The sequence below is a fragment of the Heliangelus exortis genome, chromosome 6 (assembly GCF_036169615.1).
Source record: "Heliangelus exortis chromosome 6, bHelExo1.hap1, whole genome shotgun sequence".
NCBI lineage: Eukaryota > Metazoa > Chordata > Aves > Apodiformes > Trochilidae > Heliangelus > Heliangelus exortis.
This window is the reverse complement of record NC_092427.1, coordinates 7,090,012-7,115,228: the sequence shown is the minus strand read 5'-3', so window position 1 is coordinate 7,115,228 and position 25,217 is coordinate 7,090,012. Positions and strand designations below refer to the sequence as shown.

Here is a 25,217-nt window from a genome sequence, read left to right as displayed (position 1 = left end):
ATGAGCTTTTGGCCAGGTGATAGGTTATGTTGAACCATACTGGATCAATGTGAAGGAGAAAAAGCTCAGCTTATTTGAGTACTCCATCCTCTAATGTACAGCAAGATGCCAAGATAGCTCACATATGCTATAAAAAAGAAATTTCTAACTAATTCTATATCATATTGCTTTTTCTTATTCATCTTGCTTTTCTTCACTTATGCCCAAGCTATTAGGATTCTAGCAAATAAAACCTGAGGAGGAGCAAAAATGCTGAGACCTCATTGTATCTCGTTTCAAAAACTTCTGCGATTTCAGTTGAATTCAGTCACTTTTCACTGGGTAAAATATCTCTCGGAGAGGATCAATAGAATGAGCAGATGGAGTACTGACTCCCTGAATGCAAATATTGATGAGCAAAGCTCTTAAGCAAAAAAACCTGAAAAATATATACAAAAGGCAAATGAGATTGTGCTTGAGCATGGTACTGACACGGAAGAGATATGGAAGGTAGATAGGGGAATAGGAGACTACAGTCCAGTTCCTGTTGCTCACATAAGGACCATATTCTCTTTTCTTTTTGCCCTAGCTTAAGCCACACTCTCAGGATCAAAACAATTTCTCGTATGTTCCTCAGGGAAAACAAGCCCTCCAGGGAGTGTAGGAGCACCTGGGCAAGGACAGCAAATCAGCTGCTCTACATTTCTTCCAGAAGCCTGCTTTCACCTGTGGTAATCACAAAGGAGCATTTTGGAACAGCTTTTCATTTAGAGTCACACACAACAACCCCATGGGGAGCTCCAGGCTGGGCACAGAGTAGAGAGCAGCCAGACAGAGAGGGACCTTGGAGTCTGGATTGACAGGAAGCTGAACATGAGCCAGCAGTGTGCCCAGGTGGCCAAGAAGGCCAATGGCATCCTGGCCTGGATCAGGAAAAGGGTGGCCAGCAGGTCCAGGGAAGTGATTCTGCCCCTGTACTCAGCCCTGGTGAGGCCACAGCTTGAGTCCTGTGTCCAGTTCTGGGCCCCTCAGTTCAGGAAGGAGATTGAGGTCCTGGAGCAGGTCCAGAGGAGGGCAACTGGGCTGGTGAAGGGACTCGAGCACAGATCCTATGAGGAGAGGCTGAGGGAGCTGGGGGTGTTGAGGCTGGAGAAGAGGAGGCTCAGGGGAGACCTCTCTACAACTCCCTGAAAGGAGGCTGGAGCCAGGGTGGGGGTTGGGCTCTTTTCCCAGGCAACCCTCAGCAAGACAAGAGGGCATGGTCTCAAGTTGTGCCTGGGGAGGTTTAGGTTGGACATTAGAAAGATTTTCTTTACTGAGAGAGTGATCAGACATTGGAATGGGCTGCTCAGGTAAGTGGTGGATTCTCCATCCCTGGAGATATTTAAGAAGAGCCTGGATGTGGCACTCAGTGCCATGGGCTGGGAACTGCAGCGGTAGTGGATCAAGGGTTGGACTTGATGATCTCTGAGGTCCCCTCCAACCCAGCAAATTCTATGATTCTATGATCTGTGTCCCACACTACAACACACTGATCCATTTATGAATATAACTGGGCAAGCAGAAGAAGAGCAATGCACAGGAAGGCCAAAGAGCTGTGCTGCCTTCCACAGACCATTAGTTAAGGAAAGAGGAATACCTACTTTTTACTAATCAGCTTCAAGCTAACCCTAAATGCACCTTAAGTGCTGGGACCTGGAGTCACAGCTGCAGCTGCTTAGTGCTGATGCTGAGGAGCAGAGCTGAGAGGCCACACAGTCTCCAGGTGCCTGCCCAGGAACTCCACATGCAAACCAGCTGAGCTATGTAGCTGTGCCAGCGTATTCTAACTCATGTATCTTAAAGGCATATCTGATATACTCTTGCCATATACCCACCAAAGTATCTAGAAACATACTGCAGTGCAACACAGTACCACAAAGCACTGGTCTGGGCATTAATGGCTGTGACTGCTCTCTTGAAAACAAAACAAAAACCATAGTGAAGACTGACTCACTTTGGTTCACCTGTATCCAGAAGTCACTTTTCTGGCACAAAGTTTGTCATAGAATACTTCAGGCTGAATAAGAACCCTAGGGACATGGGAACAGCCTGATCCAATGATCTCCAGTAAAGGTTTCTAACTATATCAGTGAGCAAGCAGCTAACTCCTCCCTCTGGTCATCACAAAGACAGAAATTTACCATATGTGAACACAGCCAATGTCTTATTAAGGACAAAGGTAAGACACACTGTCATTTCAAATGAGATAAATTGGCCTTCCTAAACTCTAGAATATCACAGGTGGGATTTCCTACTAGGTTTACCAGTTGTTAGTAAGAAGTTACTCATCTGACACAACTGTCTGTGAAAGAGACAGACCATGAAAGGGCCTGAGTTGCTGAAAAGAAAGCTTTTTGAGATCTGCAAATGAAAAGTGCTATAGCACAAAAGGAGATAGGCAGGACAGTGGTTATTCATCATTCTTGCCTTCTAATAAAACAGCTTTCCAGACACCTTTGCAATTCCAGAAAATAGTTTCAATGTTTTTGATTAAAATCCAGAGTGGCATTAACGTTTCCTTATTTAAAAAAAAAAAAAAAAAAAAATCTATTTTATTTTAAAACCATTCATAAATATATGATTGACTTGTATCTTAGACTACCTCTTAAAACAAAGCATGTCTTAGTTTGAGTCCAGCCTCCAACAAATACTCTCCTCAGATCAGAGAAAGTGAACAAGCACATTTAGGTAAACCAGTATTTTATCTGTGCAACCTGAGAAACCCATGGACTGATTGATATGTAAGGCTTAACAGGCTGTGGGATGCTGCATCTTCACCCACGGTTAAATTCTTTAATTTAGAAGTAAAGTATGAAAATCATGTGTAAGTAGAATGACACAAGGTCTTGGGAATCAGCTGAGAGTTGTTAAAAAGTCCTTGCTAGGCATATGAATTTTGACCTTCCCTTTACAACCAGCTATGATATCAGTAAAGGCCAAGTATTTGCCATTCTACTTTTTTTTCTGCTCTAGGCTACAAACCTGAATGTTATCTCAATATGCATTATGTATCCATACACTTCATTAGCAGTATCCAGGCAGGGAAACATGAGACAGGCACTCAGCAGGCTGTACAGGACTTCTCATGCTCTCAGGGAGACTTCCAGGGAGTTTGGGAGAGCTCATTTACCATGAGAACCCAAACTCTGAAGCACGGGTCCCTCCAGAAACGCAACTCATAAACACCTCGTCTGTAGGATACCAAAATTTATTTGAAGAATTGTAAATTTTTAATCAAGATCACAACTATTTGTGCCTCTGCAGTTACTCAACATCACATTGACGCTGCACCCATTAACTCCCGCGGAACCCCACGGAGCTCGCCTGAGAGATGCAGCCGCCCGCAAGGCCACACGAACCTCTCGGAGCCTGCCGGGCCCCCTCCGGGTGTTTGTGCCCCGGGCAGGTACCCCCGTGTCCCGCTGCTGTCCCGGTACCGTCCCGGTACCGCGAGGCAGGGTCCGGCAGCGTTCCCGACCCTTTGCTGCCACCTGGCGGGCAGCGGCCGCAGCAGCAGCCGCCCGGCCCCCCCCGGCTGGGGAGGGGGTGTCCTGGTGTCCTTGTGTCCTGGTGTCCTTGTGTCCTGGTGCCCTTGTGTCCTGGTGTTCTGGTGTCCTTCCGCCGCGGTGAAAGGACGGCCTCAAATCCCTGCCTGGACTCTGATGAGTGCTTCGGTTCGACTGCCAGCCCGGAAAGTCAACCTGAGCCTGGGCTCCATCACAAGCAGTGTGGTCAGGGAGGTGATTCCCCCCTCTGCCCCCGGCTCTGGTGAGACCCCACTTGGAGTACTGGGTCCAGTTCTGGAACCACCAGCAGAGGAAGGACACAGAACTGTTGGAGTGAGTTCAAAGGAAGCTAAAATAGATGATCAGAGGGATGGAGCACCTCTTCTGTGAGGAGAGGTTGATAGAGTTGGGATTGTCCTGCCCGGAGACCTTGAAGAACCTTCCAGTAGCTGAAGGGGTTACAGCACAGCTGGGGAGGGACTTTTCACAAGGGCATGGAGTGACAGGAAAAAGGGTAATAGCCCTAAGCTGGAAAAGTGTAGGTTTAGGTTAGACATTAGGAAGAAATTCTTTATTTTGTGGGTGGTGAGACACTGGCAGAGGTTGCCCAGCAAAACTGTGGCTGCCCCATCCCTGGAAGTGCTCAAGGCCAGGCTGGATGGAGCTTAAAGCAACCTGGGCTGGTGGGAGGGGAGCCCAGGAAGGGATGGTGAAGCTAGGTGATCTTTAAGGTCCCTTCCAACCCAAACCATTCTGTGATTCTGTGACTGCAAGCAGTGGGAAGGGGTGCATAGAGCTGAAACTGTTTACAGATGAGAATTCTTGGGGCTGAACCCATCTGGGGGAATGGCACTGAAATCACTCAGGTACAAAGACACTGACAGTGAATCTCTCTCCTGTCCTTTGTCTAGATTATTTAACAAGTGAAGGATAGGCACTATGGGCTATTTTTCACCCAGCCAAGCCCTTCTCTCATGCATGCAAATCAGCACATGGAATTTTATGCCCATTTTTCACTTAGAAGGGAGCTAGAAGAGTATAAATTCGTCTCAGTCCTTCACGCTTCTCCTGTTCACAACCGGTCATAATTTTTATTTTTTGTTTGTGCTATCCTTTAAAAATAATCACACTTTGCTTTTCTATCTCGCCACTCTGCTGTCTTCTGCTACTGCATGAGAAATGGCAGCATTTTTCTAAGAAGTGACTTAGGAACTTAGAGGAATAATGTGGTGAGTACCCTCCAGCAGCCCCAGCGCCTGCTGTGCCTCTTCATCATCCACACATACACCAACAGCAGCCCCAAGAGTTAGGACAAGGGAAAAAAGTCTTGCTTTCCTTTTATGTTAGCTTTAGGTATGTAAACCAAACCACAGAACCTAAGTATTTTCCTAAACACTGAAAGAATTAAGAAAGAAATTATCTAAGAAAGAAATCTACCACTGTGTGTATGGCATTGAAAGAGTTAAAGTAATTGGAATCAGTAATGGACAGCAAACATACTAATAATGGCAGCAAAACACTGAGAATTTTCTTACAGAAGATTCTTATTTCATTAAAATAAAACTCCTCCAAGCCATCTTTAATTTTTTTTTAAATTCAGATTATCCCTAGCTATGTTGTTTCAGATCAGCCCAACATGGTAGGGAGCTGCTGTGGCACTGCCAACACACTGCTCTCTGGAATCTGTAATTTCAGCCTCCTCCCTGGGCCAGATTCCTGCCAACTCCTGCAGTTTGCCTGAGAAAAACCTCATGGATGGGCAGAGCAGCTGGGAGCTTGAATGGAAGAGAAATCTGCCATCTCCTTCTGGGAACCCCAGATAAGGTGGGTGAGTGGAGGATGATGCCAGACCTCAGCCCTGGTCACTCTCTCCTGGCACTCCTGTCACTTGGCTAATGTACCCCTGGCTGCCACAGCCTAACAAGCACCACAGCTCATTCCCTCACCTAAAGCATCTTTGATGTAGGAATCTGCTGAGTAATTTTTTGTAGACAGATCCACTAAGATAAAGGGCAGCAATAGACTCTTAATGGGAGTTCTGCTAAGGCAAAATACAGATCAGGGCTGAAAGGCAGCATTCAAAACAGAAGAAAACACCCCAACCATAATACTTTCAAGGAAAATCCAGTGCTGGGCAGATGCACAAGAGCAAAAGGGACAAACAAGGAGTTTCAACGTAAAAGAAAATGTTTTAAATAAGAGAAAAATGGGTTAAAATATGAGGTTCTTTTCCATGTATCTCATTCAGGGAAAAGGAATTTGGAACAAAGTGAATGCTCTTTGGAAAAGATTTTAGAAGGCATTTTCTGTCCAAATAGAGGTTTGATGTGTTCCATCTTCTGTTGCTGTTAGTGCAAAACAGAGAGGAAGTGCTTGGATAAAATTGTGACAAAACAGTAATGCCAGAATAGAAGAAGGGCTCTCTGCAGAAGGCATAAATAGCACCTGCAGTCTTAGATAAGTCTCTTATCTACATCTGTTCCTTATGGTGCTTCTACTGTGGAGCAAGTAGCCAATCTGCCTGGAAGGTGGCATCATATTGTTGACCAAGATGGCAATGATTGACCTCAATTAAATGACTCAGCTGAGGCTTCCAATTAGCTTTGAAAACAGCCTTTGTGATTTGAGTTCAGGTGGTTTTGTAACCAAGAAACGTTTTTGGCAGTTCATCAGAGACACCTTCCAAATTAGTCAAAACAAGTTTATGAAGGATCACCAGACTCATATGGCTGGGCCAGCTGGTCATGTTTTACTCTGATGTGCATTGCTCATTTCAGCACTGGAGTTACCATTGCTGCCACATAAATTCTGTACCCTTCTTACTGTTGAGAAAAATCTTAACAGTAAAAAAAGTTAAAAAAAGAAGAAGAAAAAAAAACCAAAAAACAGACTCTACAAGGCCTGTTGAGAGCAAAGAGACATATTCAAGAGGATGTGAACTTCCATGCATTAGCATTCTGTGAATTTTGTTTGAGATATTCAGCAAAGCCAAATGCAAAGTTTGAAGTTACATGCTGACTTCCCTGCCAGAGGAAGTGGATTCACTGGAAAGGCAGTACAAAAGTAAAAACCCCAAAAAGCTAAGTGTTTCAAATGCCAGATTTGTCAAATAATAGGTAATTTCAGAGACCTCAGAATAACTGGAGCTGAGCCAGATTACACCCAGAAGATCCCAGTAATTCACCATAAGGAGTAGTGTGTGTCACAATTGTTTTAGTTCCTGCAAAGACATAGATTAGCAGAAAAATAAGTTGAAAGATCTCTGTACTTAGGAGATCTTTTTTACTTATTTTGCCAATACTGCCTTTTGCTAAATTTCAGCTCTATTCATTCTTGAATGAATAGAAAGTGTCCAAGCAGCACAGTGCAGTGCAGAACACTTTCTGCAGAAGTCAGGACACCCTTGGAGGTGGAGGACCAAAGGAATTCTAACTGTAATGCAGCACCTTTAAGAGGTACCCACACCCTCACTAAAACATGGAGAAACCATCTTTGTCCATGACCTTATGGTCTTTGCCTGTAACCTGAGGCAGCTTTGCCAGTTTTTGATATTGCTTGCAAAAAAGAGGTACCTGGTTCTATAGTTTGTCTCTGAGGGCTGAGCATAGTTCATTTTATGGAGTCTTCACAGAAAAGATCTTAAGTGATCTTAGTCACGAGCCATTCACTTTAGGTTTTGCCATGGATTTCCCCCTTTTTTGCAACACTTCTGCTGAATGAACAGACTTACCCTGAGAGTGAACAGGCTGGTGAGTCTTGGAAAGGAAGAAAACTTTCCAGCTACATGTAATAAAGGGCGTTGTAGTTAAGGCAGGGAACCTCAGCCTGATTTAGAACAGAATGCTTTTTTTTTTTAACCAAAAACCATGTGCAATGGAGTTACCTGGCAGTGTTCTGCAGTGACTGCAGAGATGTGCCTTAGAACCTATTTGGTGGGTAAGAAATCTATGTCAGCTAACCACTCCCCAGAATATGGGCAGTCCTTAGACTTAATTTAGATAGGGGGAAAAAAAAAAAAAAAAAAAAAAAAAAAACCAAACCAAACAAACAAACAAAAAACCCAAACAAACAAAAGGTTTCAGAATAACTGAAGAAAACCTAAAATTATCATAGAATCATAGAATTGGCTGGGTTGGAAGGGACTTCAGAGATCATCAAGTCCAACCCTTGACCCACTACCGCTCTATCGTTCAGAGCCTAAATTGTATTTCACATTATTTCATATGAGGAGTAACTAGGGTTGATCCTGCTAAAAATTAAACATTCAACTCTAAGAATTATTGTTTTAATTAAGATTAGCCCAGTACACAACAGGAACAGGAGCCACTGCTCTTATCCATGCTTCTTCCAGGGAGAAAGCAAATAACTCCAAGCTTCTCTTAGAGCTCCTTAACCTTGGATGGAGTCTCCTGAGAGGGAAGGAGAGTATTTCAAAAGCAGCAAAGCATTTTGAGGAGAGAAAGCTCTTTAGGTACTGATGTGGCTTCATAACATTTATATTGAATCACTACAGGGAGACAGGGGGGAGTTAGATTGACACCTTGTTGGGAAAGGCTCCCACATGCTGCCTCTTGATTGCTCTCACAGTGAACTATACACAGAAAGAGAATCAGCTGGTGAGAGGCACAAGGTGACAGCCAGAAGAGTGTGACTAATGCAACAGACAGCATTTACAGCAGCTCTTGCACTCAGAAGGGCTCCAGCTATCCAGGTATCACAGTGAAAAACCCTTTAGAAAGCACAGAGGTACTGAGAACTGGAATGAGAATGTTTGTGCCAATGAGATGCCTCTACAACACCTCCCTCCATCCAAAAATTATCCATTCTTAAGAAGCACAAGCAGTCCCCTTCAATGACCTGTGTTCTACTTTAATGTTTTAGTGCAAACTACAAGGGGTTAAAGGCAACCAGCTTTTCTTTGAATGGGGAGAAAACAGAGTGGCTCATAGTTGCAGAAGCAACTGAAAGGTATTTAAAGAAATTACAGACTTTGATCTGAGACCACTTCCTGGCAAATACTGCAGACACATTATCAACAAACACATAGGTGTGCTGATAAGTATATGTGATGGAGCTTCCAATCACTGCATCTGTTGAGTAATCATGCCAGCACACCCTAGTGCTGGTCTAGAGAGAAATTTTAGAGTAGGAACACAGACTAATGATATATGTTTGGCATAAAGAGGACTAGATCAAAGCCAGGTGTCAAAGCTGAAGGCTGTTCATGATTGGAGGGAGGAAATGTCAGGACAGCCTGCACAGTGCAGAGTTTTGAGTCATGGATGTCCTCCTACTCTTAAGCAAGATGGACAATAAGTCCTTCTGCTGAGAGGAGGAAAAATGTAGTTTCTTGCGACAAAGCAAGCTTAATATCCAAAAACTTACAAATTAGTATTATACAAAGCTCTGAAAAGCCTATCAACACAGTAGCATTAGAGACAACCAAGACCTACAGAGGTTGTGGCCAAACCTGGAGTAGGATGAGAACAGCCCGGGATCCTCTGTGCTCATTTTCTTTTAAGAGTGTTGAGAGAGTGATGTGATCCAGACTTACAGGGAAGCTCTAAGCACAGAACTTAACACTGGGAGAGAAATTCTGGCATTGCAGGATATAATTTCATTCCACACAGGTTAAGTACAAAATCCAGAATTCCATGCTAAATGTTTTATTTCATGGAGGCAAATATTTTCAGTACTCCCAATATTCCATAGAAAATATCTGTATTCCAATAGCTAAATAATTTTTTTGTTGCATGAGTTGTATCTTGACTGTTGAAAACAACCTTTTTCAGTAGAAAAACATTACAATGGGGTGAATGTTCAACCAGCTCTAGGTGACAGTAAGCATAAGAACATTCCAGAGGAGGAATTCTCCAACCTGCCATAAATATTTTAGAAACTATTACTTTCACCACTCATTTGTTGCCTTTCTCAGAAATCCAGGAAACACGTCCATGTCTTGTGTATGAACACTTCACACATTTGTTTACTCTGAAGCTACAACAAGCTCCACTTTTCCCTACACATGGCAGCTCTTTCTACCAACACAAAGCAATGTGAGTGCAGCAGGATGCAGAACAGTTCACTGTGACAGCTGTGTGATTGTAAATAAGCTTTTGATTTGCAGCACTTCTCAGCCCTTTCTTACCAGTGAAATAGGCAAATGTGAAAAGCTCAAATTGTTTTTGATGTCTCCCTAGATCACTACAGGTAAGAATTGCATTAGTCCAGAAAACAGTGCTCCTTCAGTGCAAACCTGTACATTGCAACTCACACTCTGCAAGAGATGCTCAGTTTGAGGAAATGGGTCTCTGATTTAAATCAGCACCAGCTACAGAGGATCTAATCTGCTGGATGTGCCTTCCCCAGGGCTTATTGAAGGAGATACCTGCAGGATGTAGCATGGAGGACCAGTTGAACCACTAGCCTAAGACAGGAAATTTAGGGTCAACTACCTGTTTAATCACAAGTCTATACAACCAAACCTTACACAAGTTCCTCCATTTCTCAGCATTCTGGTTCCTTTACTGGAAAACATTACTCTTGTTGTAAAAGAGGTGTTTAGGTACCTGGAACATATATGCATGTTGGAATAGAAATGGATGAGACAGACATGCAATGCAAGGAGTGGTAACCCTCTGATACACATTTCTGCATAATAGAGCCTGTTGTTTCTTTTTTTCTCAGATTTTGCCACCAATAAAACCTTCTACCACATCCAGCACTTCCCATATAATGCATGTGAAGTCGGTGATGTGGCAATGAGACAGGCACCCCTTGCCCTGCAGTCCACCCTTCAGCCACGCTGCCAAAAATTGTCAGATACTGCATAGAAAATTAGTTTTGGAGCTAAGTCACATCTTCTCTTCATATTACCTAATGCAGCCAAGATTTGAGTTTGATTTTGTTGCACTGAAATATAGGTATAATAAGTATTAGACTTTGTTGGCAGGGGTAATTCACTCTTCCAGTCAGTTACAGCAACGCTGTTAGAAGGATGAGTACCCAGGAGAGCTCATTTCCTTCTTTCTGCAACTCACAAGTGGTTCCTAAAATAGATTTTCCTTCCCATAAACTACCTGGAGCTTTAGTGAAAGTTGCTTTAACAGAAGGCAGCACTTGCATTCATGTAAAACAGGAGGGCTGTAAATACAGACCACCTGTGTGAAATGCTCTGATTACTACCATCTTGCTCAGGAAAATGGAGGACAGGAACAAAGAGATCAAATTCTTGTCTGATTGGCTATCCAAAATCAAATGAGTACTTTCCTACAACATCTAGGATTTTTCACTCCTGGACACTAAACAACACTTAATCAGCTAGTTAATCTGGTAAGTTAAATACAGCTTTTCTTCTGTTCTCAATAGGGAAGTCTACATTCATGAGAAGGAGAGTATGGCATTTACCACATCCCATGAATTACCAAAATTTGAACAAACAGAACAAAACAGAACATAAAGAGGTAAATAGCAGCCACCCAAAGGTGTAGAAAAATCACCACTACAGCAGATATTTGTTCCTACAATTTGACAGCAATACCCTATGACTCAGAGAAAAAATAAATAAATTTACTATGTGTATTTTTACAAGGAGCAAGTGAGGAGGTAGAACTGACATTTTGCAAGACTTCAGTATCATTACTGTAGAATGGGTAAATCTAGGATGGAGAGATAAATGAAAACTGTGATAAGATGCCACATGATTTTATCAAGCTAGATTGTGGCAGTCTATAGTGTCTCTCTTCAGTAAGGTAACTGTTTTTTTAGATATTGTCAATGCATTGGAACTAATCTCTATGGATTTAAACCAAGAATCACTTTCACTGCCTCAAGGGAGATTAATTATTAAAGTGGATTTAGGTTAGATATTAGGAAGAAATTCTTTACCATGAGGGTGGTGAAACACTGGAGCAGTTGCCCAGGGACTCTGTGGATGCCCCATCCCTAGAAGTGTTCAAGGCCAAGTTGGATGGGACTTTGAGCAGCCTGGTCTGGTGGAACACATCCCTGCCCATGCATGGGAGCTGGAACTAGATGATCAGTGCCAGTCCCTGTTCTGCTTATCCTTTTAATAAAAATATTGGTCCAAGAAGATGGTCCAAGAAGTTGCATGGTACTGGAGCTTCAAGTAACACAAAGTAGGAAGGCAATGCCAATTACTGAGAACCAGTTTTTATACAAAAAGACTTGCACAGCCCTATGGCATAGAGTCACAGAGACAAATAGAAATTCAAGAATGCAAAAGCCTGAATCTAAAAGTAAGCATTTTATTACTGGGAGTGGAAAGTGACAGAAAAAAGGGGAAAAAAAGTAGCAAAAGCTGCATGGTTAATTATAAGATTACAGTATGGTGTCAAACCAGTTACCTCCCAGGATCACCAAAGCTGCTCATGGGTAACACTTCTCAGTTTATTTACTTCTAGAAAAGAGTCAAAATGTACACAAAGTTGCTGGATTTAAGCCCGCAGCTATATCCTTGTTAAAGTGTGAAATGGATAAAGAGTATAAAATTTTAAGTTTGCAAACTAGAGTACCAGCTGACAAGGACATATGTGGACAAAATCTTGGCTTGAAAAGTGAACTCGTGTTTGTATTAGGATGAATTTAAACTTTTTAGGAATGCTTCAGCTTAAACTCAGACTTTGAATTCAGGAACATTCAGCTCTGATGTTGGAGTTCAGTCTTGTATCTCTGACAGTGATTGTTTCATGTTGTAAAATAAGAAGCAACTAAAATAGTCCACAAAGGACATGCTGGTCTGTTCCTGCAGTGCAATAATAGCTTTATGTATTGTTTCTGTTTAGAGAAGGACAAAGTTCCTCTCTTAACCATAACTGGAGAAAAAGCAACATGAGTCAGTTAGAGACTCCAGGTAGCTACTGCATGCAGGCTCTTAAAATTCTGGAAAGGCTTTTGCACTCATGGAATGAGAAGGTTACGGAATGAGAAGATTATGCTTATAACCTAAGCATGTCTTGATCCCCATTCTCCCCGTCCTGTAAAATGCCTTTCTGAAAGAGACATCTGTAGATCAGATAGTAATAGTGGGACACTGTTCCCCCAGTCAGTTCTCTCTAATTCATCCTTTTCATTAGATTTGGTTTTGAGTTCTGATGTTAGGAATAGTGGACTCTGCCATGCTCATCAGAACAAGAGATGAATAGGTTCCTACTTCTCAACAACCCAGTATGAAAAAAAGCAGAAGGATTATTACAAATGCTAAGGGATTTTTCTCTGGTTCTTAAATGTACTGCAAGTGATGACTGGAGAACACAGAGACTTCAGTAAAGTCTATGAAAATCCTGAAGTTCTCACCCAATTCACTACTCCATTCTGCAAGGCAAACAGCTGGGGACAGTGAGAAGAGGAAGAAGGCACCAAGCATCTAGAAATGGAGAAGCTGCAGTGTCTTTGCTAAGTGCTTGTCTTCAGATCATGGACTTTTTACCCCAGTGGAGGTAAAGTAGAACTAATGAGAGAAACGAGATATAAGTAGATACCTGCATTTAACGAGACAAGTCACTAGATGGCACTGTAAAATGTGTCGAACACAACAGAGGAAAAAATATAAATGTCAGGAAACGTGGTGATCACCACCCAGCACCTGCCAGCCGCGGGTACTGCATTCCTTGGAGAGAACTCAGAAACCTGGAGGCCTTACTCGAAAAGGGAAAGAAAATTGCAGCACTGGATATCCATTAAAAAGTCTGGACATTGATTGTCCCGGGTGCTGAATGTAAATCTCAGGAATTTCAATTTCAATTAATGCCAAGCATTAATGGGAAACAAAACCATCAGTCAAAGGTGACTCAAACACATCGTAATAAATTGTTTGAGTTTCATTCTGTATCTATAAAATCTCTACTTTGGACCTTTTGCAGAGGTTATCGCATTATAAGCACCACAGAAGCCACCATCAAAACTGCAGCTTTTTTAATGATTAAACTGTCTCCTAGCAGCAGCTCAGTTACAGTTACAACACAATCATATGGGATATGCAGATCATGGGAAGTTATGACAATTATACTGCTGTGCCCCTTGAGAGAGCATTCTGGACAACCATCTTGTAAAAGTTAATTTTTAATGCCACCATGACTACAGTTCTAGTTGCTGCTTTTTACTCTTCATTTCGAGCTGGCAATTTTATTTTCTTGATTATGAATATGATTCCCATGGTATTCCCTTTCTAGCAACAAATTTGTTGTGGGTCTGATCCAACTGAAAAAGAAGTAATTCATGGTTTTTTCACTTTAATAAAATAAACATGAAGCTTCTTCTGTTGGTTTGGGTTTTTTTCACTAATAAAAGAAAGATCAGATCTTGGTTCCCTATTTTATAAGAAACATTCTTTGACAGCTTGCTGATTCAAATACACACCAGATGGAAATTCAATCTTCCACAGCTCTGTTCCCCACAGAACATTTAACCGCTGTCTATGAAAAACTGGAGCTCTTTTTCTGTACTTTTTTTTTCCTAATGAATTTATAATATCCTAACCCATCCTCTACTTCTTTCTCCACTAGAGGCTCCTTATTCTTCTTTCTCACAAACCTCTTCTTCCTATTTTTCCACTTGCAGAGGAAGAGGCTCAGTTCTTGTGCAAATGTGTTTGTTTCTCCTTCCCAGTCTCAGACATTGTTACTCAATATAACAGCTGCTGGTTTCTATGCCTGTCCTCTCTCCTTGTTAAGTGCTTATCCAACTACTCAATTTCCAGAAATTTTCTTACAGTTACTGCTGTCTGGGCAGTTCCAGCACCTGGACTCACTAGATCTGATATTCCTTTCACAGCAGCAAGAATCAGGGGTAAATCCATAACTTTACTGCAATCAACAGTAAAGTTCCCACTGGTCTCAAGAATTTTTTAAAGGTTTATAGCATGAGAGAAGAAAAGAAGTAGGGCTTCAGTTTCTGGCTTCATCTGATTAAACAAAATCATCTGCAATAATTATGGGTTAATTGTGATTTACCAGCTCATTCACAATGTATTTGATGGATGGGTGATTTTATGATTCCTATGTGACTGTTATTTTTGATTGGTGTCATGATGTCACAAAACTCACACTGTTTATTTATTTCTGTGATTAGAGATCACAATTGCCTACATAAATTTGAATATAGCTTTTAATTATTTGTACTTTAATTACTTCTATGTGATTTTAAATTTTAATGCACATTTTATTTTTTTATTTCCCTGCTCTTTCCTAGGCCACTTCAAAATACCATTAAAAATAAGTTGCCCTTGCAGCATCTGTACCAAGCAGAACAGTGGAAAAGGCAGTATTATTTCCTTTAAAAAATCAGTTAAATTCACATAGTAGGACCATTTTAGCATTGTTGAACTTGAATTCCCACCCATGAACAACAAACACTTGGAGTCTGCCTGAGGGCTTCAGGACTGATCTCAGAACCTGAAAAAATTAATGACAACTCACATAGTATTTCTTAGTTCTTATCTCTATATTATACACACAAAAATGTTTTAATACTAGATTTTAGAAAGCTTCACAATATAAAATGCAGACCTTTTTACTGAGTTCAGCAGGCTGTGCCTTTGCAATTCATAAGCAGTGAGAGATGTAGTCTCCAAAACACAAATAAAATGTCCAGAAAGTATATTTGTCCCCACTTTGTAGTCAGGGAGCTCAGATGTGAGATTTCCTGAGTACCCAATTTAAGCACTGAGGCTGCCTGGCTTAATTTTGGTGTCAGGACTCATTCTCACAGATTGTATAGGAAGTCTGACTCTTGCAGCTGAGGAAAACATCACTTATTGCTCTTTGGTGTAACATGCAGTGCAGACGTGTACATCAAGCAGACTTCAGCATTGCTTCTCCACAGAAGCCTCTGAATTCCCAGCTTTAAGACAAAAACCCCAGGTTGTTACCAGCACCCTTTGTCAGACCTTCAGGACTAGTACAGCAACCTGCATTTGGGTTTGGGTTATGGATTTTCAGTAGAATCACTGATAATTCATGAATTAGGGGAAAAAAAAAAAACAACCAGGCTGATGGTTTTGAATCCCAAGGTGAGTATGCAGTGCTTAATGTCAAAGAGGAGAAAACAGACATAAGTTACCACAAGAGAAAGTTACAGATTTTTTTTTTTTTTAAAGATATTATAAAGCAACCACTTCCATGAGGTCACAGATCAGCATTTAGCTGTCTGGTACTAAATTGAATAGATTGTTCAAATGTAAGAAGTCCCAGCCTAAGACACTGAAAAAAAATCAGTAGGCTTTTAATGAAAAGTTTGAAGAAAAAAATGTGTGTCTAACTGGATGATGCAACTTATTTAGTGACAAAAGGCAGCAGAGCAGTATTGCCTTCCAAAGCAGAAACAGAGTAGGTTGAAAAGGAAAGTTTCTGCTGCACACAAAGTTTTCAGGTGTGTTTTGTTTCTAAAACAAGACTTCACTCCACTGGGACCAAATCCAAGAATCTTCAAGGTTGGGAATTTGGCAGTAATTTTGTTTCAGATATAAAACTTGTTTCAGACATGAATTACAGAATCCCAGAATGTCAGGGGGTGGAAGGGACCTTCAGAGATCACCAAGTCCAAGCCCCTGGCCAGAGCAGGCTCACCTGGAGCAGGTTTCACAGGATGGCACAATCTCTGGGCAGCCTTTTCCAGTGCTCTGTTACTACCACAGTCAGGAAGTTTTTACTTATGTTTAGGTTGAACCTACCATGTTCCAGTTTGTGACCACTGCCCCTTATCCTGTCACTGGACACAACTGAAGAGTCTGGTCCCATCCTCCTGACACCTGCCCTTTAGATACTGAGATACGAAACCAGCTACCTGCCCACTGTGCTTCTTGCTGGGCTTTTAAACTTTCCAGTGCAAATCCTGAGATCTCTGAAAAATCTGTCTGCTGGGATTCTCCGGTTTGCCAAGCATAAGCAGTTTAGCTGGCAGGTCTAACTTAGAGCTGCTGATCTTGGAAAATACAGGTACCGCTGCCAGCATTCCAGTAAACTTCATACTCATTTGGTGGAAAGAAAAGTCTTGCCATATATTGCAGCAGAAGAGGAAAATAAAAATCTTTGGGCATGTGTTATATGCATTATTAATGCATAGGAAAATTAATACTTTAAAATTACTCTGGAAGACAATTAAGTTTGTTATGCATAGAGAAACTCTTCAAATGCTTGTTCTGAATGCCTTGGTGACCACGGTTGCAAAGGAAGTCACATTACTTCTATTTAAATAAACAGATAGAACAGATAAAGCCTTTCCTTTGGAAATATGAGAGGTTATTGTCTTTGAGTCCTAGAACAATGTGACATGGCTGTGTGTACCTTCATGATGTTAAAAAAAAAAAAAAAAAAAAAAAAAAAAAGTCTAGATGATCTAAAATGGGGTTTTTATGTAGACTCAGAATGATTTATTTCTTTTCAGCCAGTGGTACATTAACCATCTTGGGAAAAGTGAGAATAATCTTTCAGTATTGCTCCGTGTGGCAGCTGGTTTCAGGTAAAAGACCATTTTTTATTATGGAATGAGAGACACAGATAAACTTTTAGAAAATGTTCCCAAAGGCAATTTAAACACATTTTGCTATTTGCAGAAGGCACTGTTCTTTTTTTAATTTTTTTTTTTTTTTTTACAATGTTAATAAAATTATTTCTAAATTATTTAATAAGGTAGGGAGTAATCAAAAAGTTCATACTTGTCTGCTTTGTTAGGGGTATGAATCATACACCAGACTTAAACATTCTCATAATAAAATAAACAACTATAACAACTTCAGTTTAAATTAAAAATGTTCACAAAGCATTAGTTTTACTGTTTTTCAAAGAGGGAAGAAGATGTTTTGCTAGGGCAGCTATTGTTATTGGATACAAGAACTTCTTTTTCTTTTAACATTTTTTTTTATATTTTTACATCCCTTGTTCTTTGTTATCACCAATTTATGGCATTATTGAATGCAAACACTTTGCCATGGGCAGGGTGATCTGAGAGTAGAAAACACTTATGGTTCCAATCTGCATATAAATCCTTGGAAAGAGCTATACAGAAGAGAGGGTGGAAAAAGAGGGGGGAAACAAAAGTTAATTTTAATTCTTTCCTTTCTCATTCTAAAGATCAAGCCCTTCAAATCCCTTATCCCAGCGTGGTTGCTACAAGCAGCAGAGTGCTTCATGGTTGGGTCAGTCTTGCTCTGATGGCAACTGATGGTTGTAACATCACACAATCTTGTACATGCAGGGTATCTGTGTGTGCACAGAGTGAAACATTAGGGCTGACCATGTAAATAAAACTGTCTGGGTCTAAAATAGATGGAGAGCTTTCTATTTTTCATTTGATTAGTGCCTGGTGTTTTTGTCTGTAATGTGTTCAAGGGTTTAGATTTCTCTGGGCAATGTTAAGGGGAAAATCCCAACTAATTGTGTCAAATAGCCAAGAGCCTTAAGTTTAAAAAACAAAACAAAACAAAAAACCAGAACAAACCATTTTGTCCTGTTGTTAAGTAGAAAACAGTAACTACTATATTACAACATTTTTAGTTTACTAATCAAGAATGTAAATGGAAGATAATTTTTAATTTGCATCTTGGACCCTTATTTTTAATTAACAGCTGTTATTATCTACCTCAATCTATAGCTTCAGGATGTGAATGGCTTCCACAAGAACTTCTTAGCAAATCCACAGTTAATCACTCAGATTCACCTCTCAGGGTAACAGCTGCCTGTTACAATTACAGTTTTGCATTTAACAAGTACAAGTAGAGCAAAGCAGAACAAAAAAAGATCGTCAGAAGGCAAGGGAGAGATGTCTGCAAGTGGTGTGGGCTCCTCCTTCCATAAACCATCCTGGCAGGTGAGTCTCCCAGCCTGGCCATGGTGTAAGAAGCAGGGAACATCAGTCATGTGGAGTCAAACCCTTGATTCCCAGGATTTTATACAGCTTGTGCACAGAGGAGCAGTGTCCACTGCCTTAACTTGCATGTGGTCATATGAATTTCAAGTTCATTCAAGACTTACCTCCTGGAGCTTCTTTTTACTTGTCAGGATTGTTGAAGAGAAGGAAAATGACACTGTCCCCTCAGGCAATATTTGGGGGGATATTGGAGAGAGGATTCCAAACTTCAGCTCTACTGTGGCCAGATTCAGGGAAGGAAAACTCTTCTTTTCCCACGTACCTATCTTCAGACATGTCTGTCCCTGAGCTCCACCAAACCCACTCCCACCTCCAGCACATTATGTCCCAGCAGCAGTCACCCAATGCACCCTCCTGTTCCTGCCACAGCCTCACCCAGACAGTCAGGGTTACACTTGGCAGTCCCATCCCCTAAAGGAGCAACAAACCCACTCATGACTGCCTGGCTCTCTGTGGCAGAGAGAGGGCTGATTCAGCCATGGGGGATACCTGCAGCCCTTGAAGCCCTCTGACTCCTCCAAGCAAGCCAGATAAAAGCATCACACAGGCCACAAGCTGAGCCACATTCAGCCAGAAGCATTTCAAGGCCCTTAGCTCTAGGATCTAAGGGTCAAAACTTCTCACAGTGCTTATATCCCACAACTGGCTTTGCTACCAGTACACCTGGAGCCAACCTCTTGTTCCTTCTTTCCCTACCCTGCTGGCACACACCAGACAAGTGGATGATGGTGGATTGTAGAGACAAAAATCTAAGCCAAGTGTTGTTTCTTCCCAACCTGTTTTTTCTTGCTTCGGTCAATCCAATTGTCAATCACTACAGCAAACTTCATATACTCCTTCTGCAACAGACTTCTCCATACCCCTGGTTAAGACACTACTGTGGTTGTTTTTAATGTGTTAGTGCTAAAAAAGTACAGTCTTATGCAAGGATTGTTTTTATAAAAGAACTGTAATAAAAAGCTGTAATATCCAAACCAAGGATATGAAAAGGGCTGGAAGGTAGCTCCTGAGTCATGCAGAGCTTGTAGTTCATGATATTCCTGAATTCCTTTGAGCCATGTCTCCCACAACACATACATGCACATGCATACATACTCTTACCTCCCTCCTCTCATGAATAAAACCTTTTCTTTAAAGGTATTACACTTGGCTGAATTATAATACAGATTTCAGAGGTCAGGGTGATATATATGAGAGCTAAGAATAGATCACAGTCAGAAGGACCTAGCTATGAATATTGCAGAAGAGATTAGATGATTTCAGAGTTCAGGCATCTTTAAAGAAGATGGAAAGACAAGCTTTCCTTTAAATAAGTCCACCCATGACAAGAACAACTCCCACAATACTGACCAATCCCTGCTCCCCAGACACAAACACATTTATAGCAAGGGACTATGGAGCAGAGAATTGGGGGATAGAGAATAAATATATTTTCAACTGAAACCTTAGAACATTGTGGTAAAGCACAAACACTAAATTAAATCATTAAGAATGGAAATTAAAATCATATCCCACATTCATTTCTGAAGCAGAGCTTTGGCCCTGTAATGGGGAGAAATAGGAAGATATCATGTAGATTTCTTCTGCTGGGTGAATTACAAGATATTATTCAGGGAAACCTGGAACTCCAGGGTACACAGCCAGATATTACTTACCCTGACTTGTTCTGAAGATGTAGCAGGTAAACACTGTTTTCAGCCAACTTTGTCTGAAGGCACCACTTGTACTAGGTTGTAGGTATTCATTTTAGTTACACAGGTGTTCCCCAAGGACTTCTGAAAGGTGATTTATTATTAGGGAATGTTGTGAAGCATGCTGCTCCTCTTGGAATCAATCCTTGTATCAGAGTCTTGATAAGCTAACTGATAAATGCATGTTTGTACTATCACATTTTAGTAATTGGTTCTCAAAGCTTACTTTTTTTCAGACTGCTCCTTTGATACTCTGCATACCATTGACTGCCTTTGAAGAGTGAATAACAGTGGAGAGCTTTAAAGAGACTTGTAAAAGTTATGAAACCATAAAACTCTATTTGATTCCTCCCTCAGTCTGTTTTCTGCAAGTGTACTGAATTTTAATAGTGAAAAGATCCTATGAGCTTTGAATGAAAGATTCTTTTTCCTCTCAAGCCATAGCTTCTACCACACTTTCCTCACTGGTATTTCATTGCCTTCAGGATGACTTGATGTCTACAGGGTTTTTTTTCAAAGTCTCCTGGCAACAGCATTTTGTGACATTTGGCAAAAAAAAAAAAAAAAATTATACCTACACTCTATGTTGTAAATCACCGTTCTATGGAGCTACAGTCATTGGAACACAGAAGAAATCCAAAACACATTTGCAACTAGGAGTTGTACTTGTTTTTCTTTCCCTTCTTATTCCTGGAAACTGTATATTGGAGCTTCCTGTAAACAGACTCCTTTTCTCCTCCTCTTTTCCTGAGGTGTCACTATGTTGTGAATAATTGATGCTTCTGCAAAGAAGAAGAGCTTTCTTAATCACATTGCACAGTTTCAACTTCCACCAGCCCACTAAACTCAAAATAAACTACTGAGCATTCTGACTGTCTGCTCAGTGTCTGCACAGTGACATTTACCAGGAGAGAGACAGACAAGAAATAGTTACTGGAGATTTTCATAGACCAGAATAGTGACTCTGTAATCTTGCTCTTTCCCTCCCTTTGCCCAGCACCACCTTTTCCAATCTTTACATCCTTGCCTACGCACACCTAAAATGATTGTTAGAAATGCCCCTTGACATGTGCAATTCCAAAATACAAGTATTAGAATTCAATTGAAATTTTAAAAAACAGAGGAAAAGAGAGAGGGAAAGCAAGAAGGAGAGAGAGAAGGAGAGGGAAGGAAGGAAAATGTTGTGGAATGTTAGAGAGGCTTGGAGAATGTTGGAGAATATTCACAAATATTCTAGAAGAGATGGGAGGTGCAACCCCTTTGCTATGCCCAACCCCATGTTTGGGAGGCCAATTAGATCGGCCCATACTCCGGTGCTACCTGCACCAGGGATTCGCTGTGCTACAGGTGTCCAATAAAAGTGCGTGTTGGTGGCAGGGGCGTGGTCACGGAAGCACTATATAAGCGAAAGTTGCTGCGCAATAAACCAGAAGTTCGTTTATCAACCATATTCTCGCTCCCGCAGGAAAAGGAAGAAAAAGGAAGGAAGAAGGGAAGGGAAGGAAGAAGGGAAGGGAAGGGAAGGGAAGGGAAGGGAAGGAAGGGAAGGGAAGGGAAGGGAAGGGAAGGGAAGGGAAGGGAAGGGAAGGGAAGGGAAGGGAAGGGAAGGGAAGGGAAGGGAAGGGAAGGGAAGGGAAGGGAAGGGAAGGGAAGGGAAGGGAAGGGAAGGGAAGGGAAGGGAAGGGAAGGGAAGGGAAGGGAAGGGAAGGGAAGGGAAGGGAAGGGAAGGGAAGGGAAGGGAAGGGAAGGGAAGGGAAGGGAAGGGAAGGGAAGGGAAGGGAAGGGAAGGGAAGGGAAGGGAAGGGAAGGGAAGGGAAGGGAAGGGAAGGGAAGGGAAGGGAAGGGAAGGGAAGGGAAGGGAAGGGAAGGGAAGGGAAGGGAAGGGAAGGGAAGGGAAGGGAAGGGAAGGGAAGGGAAGGGAAGGGAAGGGAAGGGAAGGGAAGGGAAGGGAAGGGAAGGGAAGGGAAGGGAAGGGAAGGGAAGGGAAGGGAAGGGAAGGGAAGGGAAGGGAAGGGAAGGGAAGGGAAGGGAAGGGAAGGGAAGGGAAGGGAAGGAAGGAAGGAAGGAAGGAAGGAAGGAAGGAAGGAAGGAAGGAAGGAAGGAAGGAAGGAAGGAAGGAAGGAAGGAAAAAAAGAAAAAGCAATTTAAAGCATTCTTTGGTTTTGGTTTCAGGACATGTAACAGAAAAGACATTATGGTTACTAAGCTCATTTCTGAAGTCAACATTTAGAGCTACATCTCTGAATTCAGAGCACTTGGAAGTTGTTTACAATGCTCTTTGTTACAGAAAAAACCTTGGAATTAGTTTCAAAAGACTGTTTTCAAATGGGTTTATGACGATCCTACTTAAACCAGCATTTCTGATATAGCTGAAAACAACTTTTACAGCTATGAGTATATATAAATGTCACAGGACATTTGTAAGTACATATGAGCTAAATTAGAAGCAACAAAAGAAAGTCTGATGTTATCAGCCCAGTATATTTCATGCAGCCAGTCAGTGACAGCAGCCCACAGATGCTGAGGTCAGAGATGCTATGGTAAACAGAACAATTTGCACCATTGTATGAGCCATCAGGATAGCAAAATAAACTTCTTGGAGGTATGTGGATATGCCTCTTCTGAAAAAAAAATTTTGAAAGCATAAAATAACTTCTTATCTGCAAAAGCTGATTCCCAGCTGCTATCTATGTATCATACAAGTGGAAGAGCTCTTGGAGTGGGAGCTTACAGAGGTAGGATGGCACTTCAGTAATTAATACCATGCCCTTGTACAACTATTTTTGTGTCTTGTTTTGAGGAAAAAAAAAATATTTTCTTTTCAATGCCATCAAGCATCTGATACACAAATTATCAATATTTAACATTGTCACAACCAGTCAGATCTGGTGATAGACGATTCATTCACAGGGACTCCTTGCAATTATTATGGCACAGCTAGGGCACAGATAGGCATACATGGTATTAAAACTGAATAACCACAGAGTATTTCACCAATGAGTTTTCCATTTGCTTCCTCCATTTATGGGTAATAGCACTATTTACAGACAATGGCAGCAAAACTTTTCTCCGGGGATTTATTTACAACACTATTTTTCTTGCATTGTAGCTTTTATTCTCTAGAGAAACACTTAAGTGCAGCAACCAAGATAGGAGTTCATTTTCCTTCCCAATAATCCCTGCATCCTAAGACATTCAATAGAGCAAGTGCATTAATGCCAGACTGTCCTGTGAGCTGCATTCATCCTTCCCCAACCTCCACTGCTACTAACAGAGGACAGAGGGACTGCAGCCTCACTTAATCAACTGTAAATAATTAACTTACCTGAACCGTGCCCATAGGCTGATGAAAGGGAGGGTCTAACTTCTGTGGCTTAATCTGTGTGGCAGTGGTTATATTTTCAAATTCTGACCCAAACTATTGTTAAAATCCAATAATGGAAAGAGGTGGTGAGTGAGAATTGGGTTACTGACATGCCTTTCCTGTGAAAAAACTCCAAGTAAAACTGAGATAATGGGTCTGCTTCTTTGTAATTTTTCCTGTATTAATTAGCATAGGTAGAAGGTACTCTTGGTGATGCACTATGCTCCTATGCAGTTTATCTGTTGTTCATTGCCACGTGTCCTAAATTACAAGTCCCTGCTGTCTAAGCTGAATAATAAGGTAGCAGCAGCTGAAAGGAATAAAAACAAGAAGCCAAACCCAGAGCTTTTACCTCCCTTCATTCTCATTTCCCCCCAACTTTTTAACAAATGGCAGGCCACAAAAAGAATTACAAGGATTAAATTATTTGGCTACCAGATTATTTTAGTGGATGTTCTTAGCAGAACACCCATGCAAATAATTGAGACACCAGGGTAGGAGCAGGCGAATCAGACTCTGCAGGGTCACTGCACATCTGACTCTCACTGTATTAGCCTGGCATTAGAAAGACTCAGAAAAAAGAAGATAATCCACCTAAATGAATGCCAGATATTGAATTAAATCAAAGCCAATAGTTGTGGTATTTGATTGTCTAACAAATCTGACCTAGTAGAAATGGGAATTCTGCAGATGACCTAGCTGAAAGCATCCATCATGCTTTGAGGTGCATTTTGTTTTGTTCATGTAAAACAAAAACATGCCTCAATAACAGGATATATGAAATGCTGAAATGTAGAAACTAAAAGTCCAAAGCTACAATCATGTCTTCAGAAATCTTGAACTGTGATGTTAAAATATTCTTTGTGATGGTCCAATTCTTTCTTTGTGGCTTACACTTTCTCATTACACTGAAAGTTGGTTGGGAAAGAGGACATTGCTCCTGGTGTTTTACCTGTGCAGTGCCTTGCAATGAAATATTCATCTCCAAATGGAGATCCCAGGGTTTATTGCTACATTAATAATATATGTAACTTGAGTTATAACCTCCCATATCCCTAATTACAACTCAGTTTTTTCTGCCTGCTCAGCGTAGTGTTTCCTAACTGCAGTCACAGATAACATTTTCTTTTATACAGTTTGTGCTTTAAATAACCTCACAGGTCCCCTTAGCTGAAGTACACCAATTATTTAAATTAACTTATTTTACAAAAAACAAAACAACAAATTATCTCTCTCTACTCAAGAAAAGTTGTCCTTAGCAACTTTAATGAGCAAGTTACCCCAGTGGATGAGACATCAAAATGTTCAGTTTAAATAAATAGAAAAGAACTCGATCTAGTGATAGGGGATTGCTTGGTAAGGGGAAACCAACAAATGGAAAAAAAATGTAGATTCTCACTACAAGAACCTAGAAAGACAACACCTTCTGGATTCTTCAGATCCAAACTCCACCTTTTATAAACCACTTTAAGACAGTGAAGTGCTTCTGTTCAGAACATCTTAATCAAACAGAAAAATGTTCTGTTAAAAATCTGCCTTTCTGGAGATCAGACAGGCCAGAGACAACACAATTTGCTTGCCTACTCTCTCAGAAATTTTCCCTGATTTCTCTACATAACTAAAGGGATGATAATTTCTAAGGTTATTTAAAGTGCTACTGATCATGTGTAAGGATATTCAGAGCACTACTGGACTAAGACCTTAGCCCAGACACGATGGCAGTTCTGGAACACTAAATGCTACAGATGCCAT

General features: G+C 41.1%; 1 protein-coding gene across 1 annotated transcript in view; it reads right to left on the bottom strand.

Moving 5' to 3' along the window:
* The window catches only part of NCKAP5 (NCK associated protein 5), a 432,579-nt gene extending 413,832 nt beyond the window's left edge, over positions 1-18,747 (bottom strand). The window contains exon 1 of the mRNA XM_071746512.1: positions 18,515-18,747. The gene's annotated coding sequence lies outside the window, so the exon portion shown is untranslated. The remainder of the gene's footprint in view (positions 1-18,514) is intronic.
* Between the last annotated feature and the right edge of the window lie 6,470 nt (positions 18,748-25,217).